Source organism: Mytilus californianus, unplaced genomic scaffold (assembly GCF_021869535.1).
Source record: "Mytilus californianus isolate M0D057914Y unplaced genomic scaffold, xbMytCali1.0.p SCAF_4, whole genome shotgun sequence".
NCBI classification, from domain to species: domain Eukaryota; kingdom Metazoa; phylum Mollusca; class Bivalvia; order Mytilida; family Mytilidae; genus Mytilus; species Mytilus californianus.
Genome location: NW_026262690.1, coordinates 100061554 through 100076071, shown reverse-complemented (window position 1 = coordinate 100076071; position 14518 = coordinate 100061554). Strand labels below are relative to the sequence as shown.

At 35.0% G+C, this 14518-nt stretch overlaps 1 protein-coding gene across 2 annotated transcripts in view; it reads left to right on the top strand.

The window, feature by feature from the left end:
* The first annotated feature begins 3600 nt into the window (after window positions 1–3600).
* The window catches only part of LOC127698938 (golgin subfamily A member 5-like), a 324899-nt gene continuing 313981 nt past the window's right edge, over window positions 3601–14518 (top strand). Inside the window, exon 1 of one of the 2 annotated variants that reach the window (XM_052202700.1) lies at window positions 3601–3636. The gene's annotated coding sequence lies outside the window, so the exon portion shown is untranslated. Of the gene's footprint in view, window positions 3637–10132; window positions 10293–14518 lie in introns of those variants that run through there. The other variant, XM_052202699.1, reaches the window with a different exon arrangement.

Here is a 14518-nt window from a genome sequence, read left to right as displayed (position 1 = left end):
CAAGGTTTTAGAACATATCGTACACAGTAACATAATGGACCACTTTGACAGAAATAAAATCCTTACTAATGCACAACATGGTTTCCGCTAAAGACGATCTTGCAAATCCCAACTTATTGTAACCATCCACGACATTGCATCAAAATCAAAAAGTAACTGCCAAGTATAGATATCATCCTACTAGATTTCGCAAAAGCATTTGACAAGGTGCCACATCATCGCCTACTTCACAAGTTGGAATATTACGGTGTCAATCCTAAAACCAACAGTTGGATTTGCTCCTTCCTACATAACAGAAAACAGAGTGTCATACTAGAGGGAGCTGTCTCCACGGAAATACCAGTACTCTCTGGTGTACCCAAAGGCACAGTTCTTGGACCATTACTGTTCCTGGCCTACATCAATGACATGCCAGAAACAGCAACAACATCAGAGACCAAATTATTTGCCGATGACAGCCTACTCTATCGAACCATCACCAACTAAGCAGAGAACGAACTTCTTCAGAAAGATTTAACATCACTGGAAGATTGGGAAAATAAATGGTAAATGAGTTTTAACGCCAAAAAAAAGCCTTGTTAGAAGAATATCACCGAAAAACCGTGCAGAGATACAAACAGCTTACAAACTCCACGGTCATACAGACAGTTGAAGCCAGCAAATACCTAGAAGTAACAATCAGTAAACACCTTACCTGGGATAAACACATCGACAATACAGTTGGCAAACGAAATAGAACACTAGGATGATTCCAAATAACGAGGCTTGTTTAGGGGGGGGGTATCAATATCCCATATCCCATTAAGTTTTTATCCCAATATCCCATATCCCTATAATGTTTACCCCTAATATCCCAATAAATATTTTATACAAATATCCCATATCCCTAAAACTATTTTGAAATATCCCAAAAAATCATTATAAATTCATTCCCAAACCCATTTTTTCTCATCATCACTTCTGATAAGGATTTTGGCTCAACTTCAACAATTTTGACTGAAAAATGATCAAATTATATTATTTATTTTCAAAATACTAACATTTCATTAAAATTATATTCCTTGTTGAACTAGAATATAAAGAGAAAAAAAACTGTGGTAAAGGAAATTTACAGTGCATACTTCCAGTGTTAAATAAGAAAATATGTCCAAAAAATGAAGTGTTCCATCTTAGAGCGTTGTACAACAATCTCTTTTTATGTGATCACAAACGATAAATTTGGTGTAAGGGGTCTAATTTCAGACACTTTTTTTTTTAATTGTTCAAACCATGATGCATATGTCTATAAAATTTCATTTTGATAGCATTCTTCTTTCATTGATAACTTGGGAAACTTCATCCTGCACGTTAACCTATGTTGGAAAGAACAGAAGGACGCAACCCTGTCTCTAGTCCGAGATTGCTCTGACATACAATGGCTGTTTTGCCAGACAAGTTGAGGCTGTGGGACGTCAGAGCACGCCCATATCAAAAAGTGGATATTCAGCATGCAAGTTCAAAAACTCAAAATTTAACACAAGAAAGCTTTCTGCTAATGCCCTACATTAAACTTAACTATTGCAATATTTTTACAGCAAGCAAAATTTGCACAGCCCTTGTTTTGCAAAGAAATAACACAAAATTTGACCATGTGTTCTTAAACTTTATGAATTTCATAGAATAGATCACAATATTTTTGTTACTTTTTCTAATTTCCTTCCTCAAAACACCAGTAATAGAAGAAAAGATTACATTAATTATTTAGTAATAATTCTAGTTTAACCTTTTAAAAAGCTATTTAAGAGATAATTTAAAATTCAAACGGAGCATCCATTTTGTACGGCTAAATATCCACTTTTTGATATGGGACGTGCTCTGACGTCCCACGGCCCCAACTTGTCTGGCAAAACAGCCGTTGCACATCAGAGCAATCTCGGACTACCCTTGGTCCATAATCTATTACAATCTGTGAAACGTAGAGACCGCTGAAGATCATCGGCACGTAAAAAATAAGAGGTGAAACACCAGAAAATATCCCGTAATCATATAAAGCATCAAAATAAATAAAAATATTGACAACAATATATAATCTATGATTATTTCAGGAAAATTATCAATGCATATGAGCAAATAATATAAAAAGATGTAGTATGATTGCCAATGAGACAACTCTTCACAAGAGACCAAATGACACAGATATTAACAACTATGGGTCACCGTACGACTTTCAACAATGAGCAAAGCTCATACCGCATAGTCAGCTATAAAAGGTCCCGAAATGACAAATGTAGAACAATTCAAACTACGAGAAAACTAACGGCCTAATTTATGTATAAAATATGAACAAAAAACAAATATGTAACACAGCAACAAACGACAACCACTGAATTACAGGCTCCTGACTTTGGACAGGCACATACATACAGAATGTGGAGGGGTTAAACATGTTAGCGGGATCCCAACCCTCCCCTTAACCTGGGACAGTGGTGTAACAGTACAACATAAGAACGAACTATACAAATCCGTTGAAAAAGGCTAAACTCATCAGATGGATACAAATAGAAAAACTTCTAACAAAAACACAGAGTGGACGTGACCGAGTACTTGTGCATCCCATCAACAAAAAGACACTAAGTACAGATCTGAGAGTACTCGCAGTTACTGACAGCTAGTTCAAAGCCAATAACAACTAATAAAAAAATCATGCATCTAAGACTAAATTATCAATCATTACACATCCAACATCCAATGGCACGGTAAACAACATCTCCGTAAAAATGAGGATGTGCTATCCCGTTTGAAATAAGTTTTCTACAGGTACAACCAAACTTCAAAACCGGCCAAATCTTTATATCTACGGAAGAATTTAGTAAAGATTTTAAGTGATTTGTGGTAACGAAATCCCTGACTTAATAATTTACCAGTGATAAATAGATTACATTCATTAAAATCCAAAAAACGTTACAACAGACACGGGCATAGCGAAAGAGTTGTGATATACAAACACCGTAAGATAGTGCCAAAGGAACATCACCATCCAAAAAAGAGAAAAATTAACAATAAGGAACGAAGTATGGAAAGCAAAACAAATACTTTTAAAATTATCAGTACATATGAGCATATAAATATCGAAAATAGATCAATACTTTTTGCTTGGGTGGGTTTGGATGACTTTTAAAGAAAACGACCATAAACTCAATGAAAATCAACAAAGCACTAAAATGACCTTACTGTATATTTATTTTTTTTGGGCAATTTTATCAAGTGAGATGTAAATATTTCTGTACTTAACTTTTAAATTCCATTAATTTTTTTTCATGTTCAAAATACAATATCCTTAAAAATGCATCAATATCCCATATCCCTTTTACTTTTTGGACAAATATCCCATATCCCTAAAATTAAAATAGCAAATATCCCGTATCCCAATATACCCTATACAAGCCTCAATAACACTTGTAATGACCAAATAACACTTGAAATTTTAATATTAGCACATATTGGTAACATTTAAACATTGATTATTAAATAATAGCATATTATAAGTGTATTTCATAACTTAAAAATGATTTACAGAAAGCAGGTAAGTTCATAAAGATCATTATAAATATAGTGTGTACATGTACATCCAACATGGCGACCAAGGAAAACACAATGGTAAGAATAAAAGAATGATTGCATATGCATTCAAAGGAAAATGCTATGAAAATAAAGTATTTAACAATGTACTGTATATACAGAGTATTGTCCAATAATTGTTTTTCAGTAAGGTTTTGAAAAGTTAACAAGTACATCAACGCCTTGCAATTACTCCAATCACCTATTAGTTTTCTTAACGATTTACGCAATATATGCTTTCTGTAAATCATTTTTAAGTTATAAAATACACTTTTAATATAATATTATTTAATAATCAATGTTTAAATGTCACAAATACGTGCTAATATTAAAATTTCAAGTGTTATTCGGTCATTACAAGTGTTATTTGGATAATAACGGTGTTATTCGGTCATTCGTGTTACCCTGATTCATCCGCAGAAATCTAAATTACAAAACCTGTAAAAGCGGCTGCATATGTACCCATGGTAAGACCTGCAGTGGAATATGCATGCACAGTATGGGATTCATCAAACCAAAATAAGATCAAGGCAATAAAACAAGTACAGCAATTAAAGAGCAGCAAGATTTGTGAATAACAACTACACAGACCGAACACCTAGCTATGTCACAAATATGGTCAAAACTTTAAAATGGGAAAGCTTTGAAGAGCGGAGGAAAACAAATAGATTATGCATGCTATTCAAGAATCAGCATGATTTAATAGACATAGATCGTCAACAATATTTGACTCCAAACGATAACCGGACCAGAGGTAAAAACCGCTTCTTCCAAGAAAGAACCAGTACAGATGCCTACGGTCAATCTTTCTTCCCAAGCTGTGGCGGATCCACAACTTTTTGTAAGGGGGGGGGGGGGGGGGGGGGGGCGCTGACTGACCTAAGGGGGGCCCGCTCCAGTCACGCTTCAGTGATTCCCTATATAATCAACCAAATTTTTCCCACGAAAGGGGGGGGGGAGCGCCCCCCCCCCCCGGGATCCGCCTATGCTAAGGACCATCAGGGATTGGAATAACCTACCAACATCAATATCATCTGCCAACACGGTTGAAGGATTCATAGCTGCCTTGAAGGCATGCTCTGTAATGAAATAAGCAACACCGATATATACATAGTTTTAATTGTTGAAATATTGCGAACGTTTTAAATGGAATCCGGGTCCGTTCGCGCCCAATCACGTTCGCCCCCTTTCACTTTTTTATTTAAAATCTTCAAAGTTTTACTCATACCAAGCTAAATACATGCAGTATTTAAATTTAAAGCAAGTTGAAACAACCATGACAACAATCATGATTTTTAAACACTCAACAATAACACCAAATTAGGCTGTGTATAAATACCAATTAGCAGTAATCATACATAATTAACATTTAATAATTAATCATCAAATCAATTAAAAACAATATTTCATTAAAAATTCCCGAATTTTTATTTATGAAAATAAAAATATTTTGATATAAACGACATCTCGAAACCTTCTAAAAATTTATCAGGTTTTTGAATAAAAAAAATGGTGCGAACGGACCTAGGGGGTGAACGTATGGGGTGCGAACGTGTATTGGGCGCGAACAGACCCGATACCTTTTAGATGTAAATAAGCAAGAGAGAACTTTCCATATCCAGAAATCAACGCCACTTTGCTTATTCAGTGAATATTATACTAAAGAAATCGGATACGGGTCACGGAAATTATATTGAAATGATAGGGAATTTTGAAAAAAAATGTGTGTTTTAACTTTAATTTAAGTGATACTGATAGACAGGTTGCGGGGACAGAAAATAAATATACACAACAATATACACCATTTAAACGAAACATAATGACTGTCGTTGCAAAAATCAAGGTTCCTGAGCTATTTTAAAAATCGAAGCGAGAGGCTTTTAACATTGCAGTATAAAATACAGGCTAAAATGGCTGAAACGTCAAATTTGAAAACTTCGTGTTGAAAATTGGCTAACAAGTCATTACAAAAAACAGGTTGCGGGGATGAAACTTGAAACTTGAATGTCCAAAGAATAAGCAAGTCCAAACCTTGTATGTGTAGTCGTTGAACTCTAGGTTCCCACGTAAAGTTAAAATGCCCCTATTTCAAGAAGAATAAACTCACGAAAACACGAAAAATTCACAAAATTCGCGTTCATTGTTTTGATTTTGACCGCCTGACAACTTTACGGAAATATCAGAGTGATTATAAACAAGGACTCTGTGACGGGCAACTTATAATATCCGTGTTTTAAAGATTTTAATGATATCAAGCCAGTCCAGTTCAAACTATTATCACGTGGTACAATTCTCATTTACATATTATGAATATTAGTTAGCAAAAGTCATACTAATTTCTGGCTATGCTGTGTTGCCCGACACTGCGCAAAGTTTTCGCGCGGAACCATGTAAATTCAAATTCCGTTCCTTACCTTGAAGAAGAAAAAACGAGACTACAGACACATTCATAGCGAACAAGTTGAGAAATATACACACCGTAAGAAGGGGACAAAGGAACATCTCCCGTTCAAAAAATGAAAATTATAACCGGGACCAAGGAATTGCAATTCCTTGCCGGGACTGACGAAAATATAGTCTCTGTTGTCGTAAATTTTTGTCTGGGACATAATATATTGTAAGTATAATAGTCCCAAATTTTTGTATAGAGTTTTCCGTGTGAGACTAAAATATCCAAATCTATAAATTAAGTTGAATTAATTTCCGCAGTAAAATTCTTATTTATTTAAAGTAAAAATATCATCAAGGTAACGGCAAGTGTTTTTAAAATCAACTAAATGAAATTAATAGACAGGTCTTTAATGAGTTTGACCATAAACTGTTATTCCTTATAAACAATATTCTGCTATTAGACGGTCCGAGTTGTCTTCGGGCCGTGTTGTCTTGCACCATCATTTTTACCTGGTACTCATAACTGTGGTACGAAACGAATAGCTTCCACTAATTTTTAAAAAGGTGTTAACAGTTAAGCACAACTGTTTTTTCTGAAAAAAATAAGACAAACAAAAATTAAATTCATTCTTTAAACAGCTTTAATTATATATTTCACATTCTAATGTAAGCAAATGGAGAACAAATTAACAAGACCCTATCCTGGTTCCCGGTACTACGTTCCAGGTATTAGCCGATAGCCATATTGGTATATGTGTAACGTACTGAATACACTGTATCTAAACTACCCCGGCGAAAAATGTTTGGACTCAATAGTATCTAATGTCCGGTACGGTGACGGACAATCAACAGACAGAGAAATCTAGAAATTCTGTTTATCTATATGTTGTTTTAATGATATTGAAGAATATACATACACATATAACTATTTTCGATAGTGTGATGTAATATTTTCTACCACCGTTCTAGATTTATGGAGAAATAAGTAAAAATGCACATCAAAATGGTGAATTGAGTGAACCCTGCCTCGAATTTGTTTAATTTCTCTTTAAATTGAGCACATTGTACGGAAAGAAAGGTACGGAAAGAAAGATATTAACACGGAGATTTCAAGACTTTTCACTATGATCGCCTCAATATTTGCATGTCTGTGCATGGAATGAAAGAAGTGGGTCATGTCAAAATTGAAGCACCCGGTTTTGTCAATGTGTACGACCCGGTTTTGTCCTTAAATTTCACAAAGCAGACCCGGTTTTGTCATAGAAAATAATGCATAATCGCATGACGAAAATTAAAATATGGCGTTCAACAGCAGTTTGAGGGATTGTTGAGTAACATTTTATTTCAGAGGATAACTTATAACCTTTTACAATCCATAAACACTTGAATTCCTGTTATATTAGAACAAAGGACATTTCAATTTTGTTTTGTATAAAAAAAAGGAAAAATTAAAAAGAAATGAAGGTTTTGAAACGGAATTAGATTTTTTTATATCATTTATGTAAATTTAAGTGTTCAAACTTAATTAGTGTACGGCCTTGAGAATTTAAGGACGCACATTTGATATGTGATTTTCTGGGACAACAAGATGGTTATCTTAGTGTTCCGCTCTACTTAAAGGGAAGACAGTATAATCGTTTGAAAATAAATATTCTGAAACTAAACGTTCTTTATAAAGCAAGAGAATGAGACAAATGTATGTGCATGCAGAATCGCCCAAGAAAAAAAATTTCCATGCGGCGCAAAGGATCACAATAATAGTGCGTTAAAAATCTGTTTGCCCCTCCTTGTTACAATAATACTAAGTATAAATTAGTATAAAAGTCTTAGGCCATCCGGAAATTGCAATAATGATTATTTGATTAGTAATTTTTATAAATAAACGATGTTTTATCTCTCTTTTTTTTTTTTTTTTTTAACATTAACAAATTCTTTAATGCACTAGTATCTAGTTGTTAACAACTGCCCTATATAGTACAACTATTATATATAGGTTTATCTCTTCATTGTATAATGATTATCGTACATTGACAAATGTTCTACAATTTAAGCAATTTGGTCAAGTTTAAAATTGTAAATATGCAAGGGCGGACCGAGGCCATGATTTTTGAAAGGGGCGTATTCATAAACGGATTTTAAACCGCTGAGCGTAGCAAGGGGAACTTTTTTTTAACGATTTTATGCTAAAAAAAAATCATATATAAATCGTAAAAAACATGATAAAGTAATTATTTCTAGCCACCAAAAAAGGGGGGGGGGGTCGGCGTACTCCCTCTACTCCCCTGGATCCGCCACTGATATAATGTAACTATATCGTATACCATCATAAAATTTAATAAAAGACGAAAAAACAGAGACAGCCACCAACCGCAAATTTACTATAGGGGCTCTGTAAAATATTGACAAGTATAATGCCTACCTATGTTAAAATGAGCGTAGAGCATGGCATGATAGAATTATTTTGTTTCTAATGGGGAAGTTTAGAACTTATGTATTTCGAAGCGGACATAAAATACACGTTCGAAAGGCAACCATTTTGATTGAGAAATCCAAAACGTTCTAATAGATATAAGAAGATGTGGTATGAGTGCCAATGAGACAACTCTCCATCCAAGTCACAATTTGTAAAAGTAAACCATTATAGGTCAAAGTACAGCCTTCAAAACGGAGCTTTTTCTCTCACTGTCCGTCAATGGATGAATGAATGAGTAAATATATTGTAAACATAGCGTATAGTGTAGTAAAGCATACTATCCTTACTCTTTTGATAAATTGATATGGTAACACAATCATACCACATCTTCTTATTTTTACATCATTACAGTAGTATAGAAAACAAACAAACATTTTTGAGATGTATTTCTATTTGTATCCATCTGAAGCCTTTTTCAACTGATTTTTATAGTTCGTTCTTATGTTGTACTGTTACACCAATTTCCTAAGTTAGGGGGAGGGTTGGGATCCCGCTAAGATATTTAACCCCGCCACATTCTGTATATATTTACCTGTCCCAAGCCAGGAGCCTGTATTTCAGTGGTTGTCGTTTGTTGCTGTGTTACATATTTGTTTTTCGTTCATTTTTTTGTACATAAATTATGCCGTTAGTTTCCTCGTTTGAATTGTTTTACACTTGTCATTTCGGGGCCTTTTATAGCTGACTATGTTGTATGAGCTTTGTTCATTGTTGAAGGCCGTACGGCGACCTATAGTTGTTAATTTCTGTGTCATTTGATCTCTTGTGACGAGCTGTCTCATTGGCAATCACACCACATCTTATTTTTTTATCATAAGGAATTAATGTAATTAATGATATAAAGTATTTATTTCCATTTAAACTTAGTTCGAAGATAAGATCAATAAGGTATACCTATAGCATTAAAAAATGTCTACTCCCTATTTCGAAAAGTTCCCGTTTGAAATATATTTTAACACTGTGTGACATCTTTGTATTGCAATAACATCTTTATAACATCTTTTTGACTCAAATATTTAATTTCTTCCGATTGGCAATGTACAGATCCGTGCTAACGTAGCTTTTCATAAATTTGTGGTTTCAAAACGAAACAAAACCGGGTCCTATACTGAGACAAAGCAGGGTCCTTGTGTAATAAACAACATTGACGAAACAGGGTCCTTCCATTTTGACATGACCCATTTCTTTCGTTCCATGCACAGAAATGCAAATATTGAGGTGCTTATAGTGACTAGCCATGCAATCTCTGTGTTACTATCTTTCTTTCCGTACTTTTCTTTCCGTACAATGTGCACAATTTAAAAAGAAATTAAACAAATTCGTAGCAAGGTTCACTCAATTCACCATTTTCATGTGCCTTTTTACTTTTTTCTCCATTAATCTAGAACGGTTGTAGAAAATATTATATCACACAATCGAAAATAGTTATATGTGTATGTTTATTCTTCAATTTCATTAAAAAACAAATAAATAAACAGAAATTCTACCTTTTCTCTGTCTGTTGATTGTCCGTCACCGTACCGGACATTAGATACTATCGAGTCCAAACATTTTTTGCCGGGGTAGTTTAGACACAGTGGAATATTACGATCGGGAACCAGTCTAACAAGACCCTATTCTGTAGTGTACTCCACGTCACAATCATGATCATTTTAGTGATTTAAAGAAGCTGTGAATTAATTCAACTGATAAGTTTAATTTCAACCATAACAAAACAATCTCGTAAAACGACAGATCACAAATTATCACAAAAGTACCCGAGTTCCGAGACACGAGAGTAATTTGGTAATTTCACTGTTGTACCTGAGTTCCAAGACGCGAGAGAAATCTGGTAATTTCACATGTTTACTGTTTTACCCTTTTTGACTACAAGTCTATACGGTAATGAGTATACGGTTATTACACCATTTTGGGGCCTCGGTGGCCAAATGGTCTAAGTAGTGCTACTACTGTAATCACTAGCCAGTCAACACTGAGGTTGTGAGTTCGAACCCAGCTCGTGCGGGTGCACTCGACTCCAATCTTAATTGACTAGGATTGTCAGTTTTCCTATCGAAGGTCGGTGGTTTTCTCCGGGCACTCCAGCTTCCTCCACCAATATAAACTGGCCTCCACGAAATAGCCCAAATGTGGCGCTTAAAAGTGGCGTTAAAACACCAACAATCAATCAATCAATATGACACTATTTTGGACTACAGTGGAGTCCCTGGTGTCCGCGCGGCCGGTGATATTGCGCATTAGCTGATTTCGTCATATCAACACAGTAACACAAATAAAATCGTTCTTGTTATTGTTTTAGCCTTCGGAAGGGATAAAAAAAGAATAAAATTGATAAGTTCAAGAGTTAATTAATTACTGCAATCCCGGGATTTACAATATTTGGCCAATTTCCATTAAAAAAATTACATCATCAGATTAAATTTGTTTTAATTTAGTCAAATTTAAATCAGATTGAAATATTTTTTGCTCTGCATCCTTGGCAGTGTGTTTGGTTTAAATTCAGCTATATTTCATTCGTATAAAATCTTTCCTTTATTGAAAAAAAGCTATTTTTGGAAGGCATGCGCGAAATCACCGGACATTGGAGGAACTCTCAGAACAGGGGTTTCCCTAATTTTTTCGACACACATTACACAAAACCTGAGGGTGAAACCATACAAACAGAAGATTTTATGAAATAAAAGTATGTTATGAATGTGTTCACACAATATTATCCAATTATTGGTTTTATCAGTTGAATGAAGTGAAGTCATAAGTCTTAAGTGCGCGGATACACTGGACTGCACCGTATATATAAATAGGTTGGGAATAACGAATGCTAGTCAATTCGTTCCAAGCCTATTCGTCCCATATTTGGTCAATTCGTCCAAAGTCAACAGTCAATTCGTTCCAACTGATTTTGTTCATTATTACTGGGACTTAATACTTTTTATACGACCGCAAAAAATTTTTGTGGTCGTATATTGGTATAACGTCGTCGTCGTCCGAAGACACATTAGTTTTCGCACTCTAACTTTAGTTTAAGTGAATGGATCTCAATGAAATTTAGCCATAAGGTTCAATACCACAAAAGGAAGGTGGGGATTGATTTTGGGGGTTATGGTACCAACAGTTAAGGAAAGAGGGGCCAAAAATAAGCATTTTTGTAACTTCCAGACTCGGACTTCTCTTGAACTGAATTTTAATGTGCGTATTGTTATGCGTTTACTTTTCTACATTGGCTAGAGGTATAGGGGGAGGGTTGAGATCTCATAAACATGTTTAACCCCGCAGCATTTTTGCGCCTGTCCCAAGTCAGGAGCCTCTAGCCTTTGTTAGTCTTGTATTATTTTTAATTTTAGTTTCTTGTGTACAATTTGGAGTTTAGTATGGCGTTCATTATCACTGAACTACTACTAGTATATATATTTGTTTAGGGGCCAGCTGAAGGACGCCTCCGGGTGCGGGAATTTCTCGCTACATTGAAGACCTGTTGGTGACCTTCTGCTGTTGTCTGTTCTATGGTCGGGTTGTTGTCTCTTTGACACATTCCCCATTTCCATTCTCAATTTTATAACTTGTGTGTAAGTGTATGGATCTCTCTGACATTGTACCACAAGGTTCCATATCACAAAGGGAATGCTGGGATTGATTTTGGGGGTAATTGCCTCCAAATTTTAGGAATTAGGGGCCAAAAAGGGGCAAAAAACAAGCATTTTTCTAGTTTCATGACAATAACTTGTGTGTAAGTGTATGGATCTCTCTGACATTATATCACAAGGTTCCATATCACAAAGGGAATGCTGGGATTGATTTTGGGGGTAATTGCCTCCAAATTTTAGGAATAATCCAATTAGGGGCCAAAAAGGGGCAAAAAACAAGCATTTTTCTAGTTTCATGACAATAACTTGTGTGTAAGTGTATGGATCTTTATGAAATTGTACTGCAAGGTTCCATATTACAAAGGGAAAGCTGGAATTGAGTTTGGGGGTAATTGCCCAAAAAGTTGAGGAATTAGGGGCCAAAAAGGGGCCAAAAATAAGCATTTTTGTCGAGCCTTCGACTTTTGTCGAAAAAGCGAGACATAGCGATCCTACATTCCGTCGGCGTCGTCGTCGTCGTCGGCGGCGTCCACAAATATTCACTCTGTGGTTAAAGTTTTTGAAATTTTAATAACTTTCTTAAACTATCCTGGATTTCTACCAAACTTGGACAGAAGCTTGTTTATGATCATAAGATTATATTCAAAAGTAAATTTTGTAAAAAAAAAATTCCATTTTTTCCATATTTTACTTATAAGTGGACTTAGTTTTTCTGCCAGGAAACATTACATTCACTCTGTGGTTAAAGTTTTTGAAATTTTAATAACTTTCTTAAACTATCCTGGATTTCTACCAAACTTGGACAGAAGCTTGATTATGATCATAAGATTATATTCAAAAGTAAATTTTGTAAAAAAAAAATTCCATTTTTTCCGTATTTTACTTATAAGTGGACTTAGTTTTTCTGCCAGGAAACATTACATTCACTCTGTGGTTAAAGTTTTTGAAATTTTAATAACTTTCTTAAACTATCCTGGATTTCTACCAAACTTGGAAAGAAGGTTGTTTATGATCATAAGATAGTATCCAGAAGTAAATTTTGTAAAAAAAAAATTCCATTTTTTCCGTATTTTACTTATAAATGGACTTAGTTTTTCTGCCAGTTAACATTACATTCACTCTGTGGATAAAGTTTTTAAAATTTTAACAACTTTCTTAAACTATCCTGGATTTGTACCACACTTGGACAGAAGCTTGTTTATGATCAAAAGCTAGTATCTAGAAGGAAATTTTGATAAAATTTTGTTCCATCTTTTCCATATTTTACTTATAAATGGACTTAGTTTTTCTTCCAGTCAACATTACATACATTCTTTAATTGAAGTCTGGAGCTGGCATGTCAGTAAACTGCTAGTAGTCTGTTGTTATTTATGTATTATTGTCATTTTGTTTATTTTCTTTGGTTACATCTTCTGACATCAGACTCGGACTTCTCTTGAACTGAATTTTAATGTGCGTATTGTTATGCGTTTACTTTTCTACATTGGCTAGAGGTATAGGGGGAGGGTTGAGATCTCATAAACATGTTTAACCCCGCCGCATTTTTGCGCCTGTCCCAAGTCAGGAGCCTCTAGCCTTTGTTAGTCTTGTATTATTTTTAATTTTAGTTTCTTGTGTACAATTTGGAGTTTAGTATGGCGTTCATTATCACTGAACTAGTATATATATTTGTTTAGGGGCCAGCTGAAGGACGCCTCCGGGTGCGGGAATTTCTCGCTGCATTGAAGACCTGTTGGTGGCCTTCTGCTGTTGTCTGTTCTGTGGTCGGGTTGTTGTCTCTTTGACACATTCCCCATTTCCATTCTCAATTTTATTCTGCAGTTTAAGTTTTTAAAACATTTATTAGATTCATAAATTATCCTGGATTTTTACCAAACTTGGACAGAAGCTACTTACAATCAAAAGATAGTATAGAGAGGAATATTTTTATTAATTTTTTTCCTCAATTTTGTTGAGCCTGCGATTAACACCAAAAGTAGGCGAGACACTGGGTTCCGCGGAACCCTTACGAATTTTTCTAGTTTCCAGACAATAACTTGTGTTCAAGTGTGTGGATCTCTCTGAAATTGTACTGCAAGGTACATGTACCATACCACAAAGGGAAGGCTGGGATTGATTTTGGGGGTAATTCTCTCAAAATTTTAGGAATTAGGCGCCATAAAAGGGCAAAAAAACAAGCATTTTTCTAGTTTCAGGACAATAACTTGTGTGTAAGTGTATGGATCTTTATGAAATTGTACTGCAAGGTTCCATATCACAAAGGGAAAGCTGGGTTTGAGTTTGGGGGTAATTGCCCTAAACGTTTAGGAATTTAGGGCCAAAAAGGGGCCAAAAAACAAGCATTTTTCTAGTTTCCAGACAATAACTTGTGTTCAAGTGTATGGATCTCTCTGAAATTGTACTGCAAGGTACCATACCACAAAGGGAAGGCTGGGATTGAGTTTGGGGGTGATGAATCATAAGGGGGTTCAAAAAA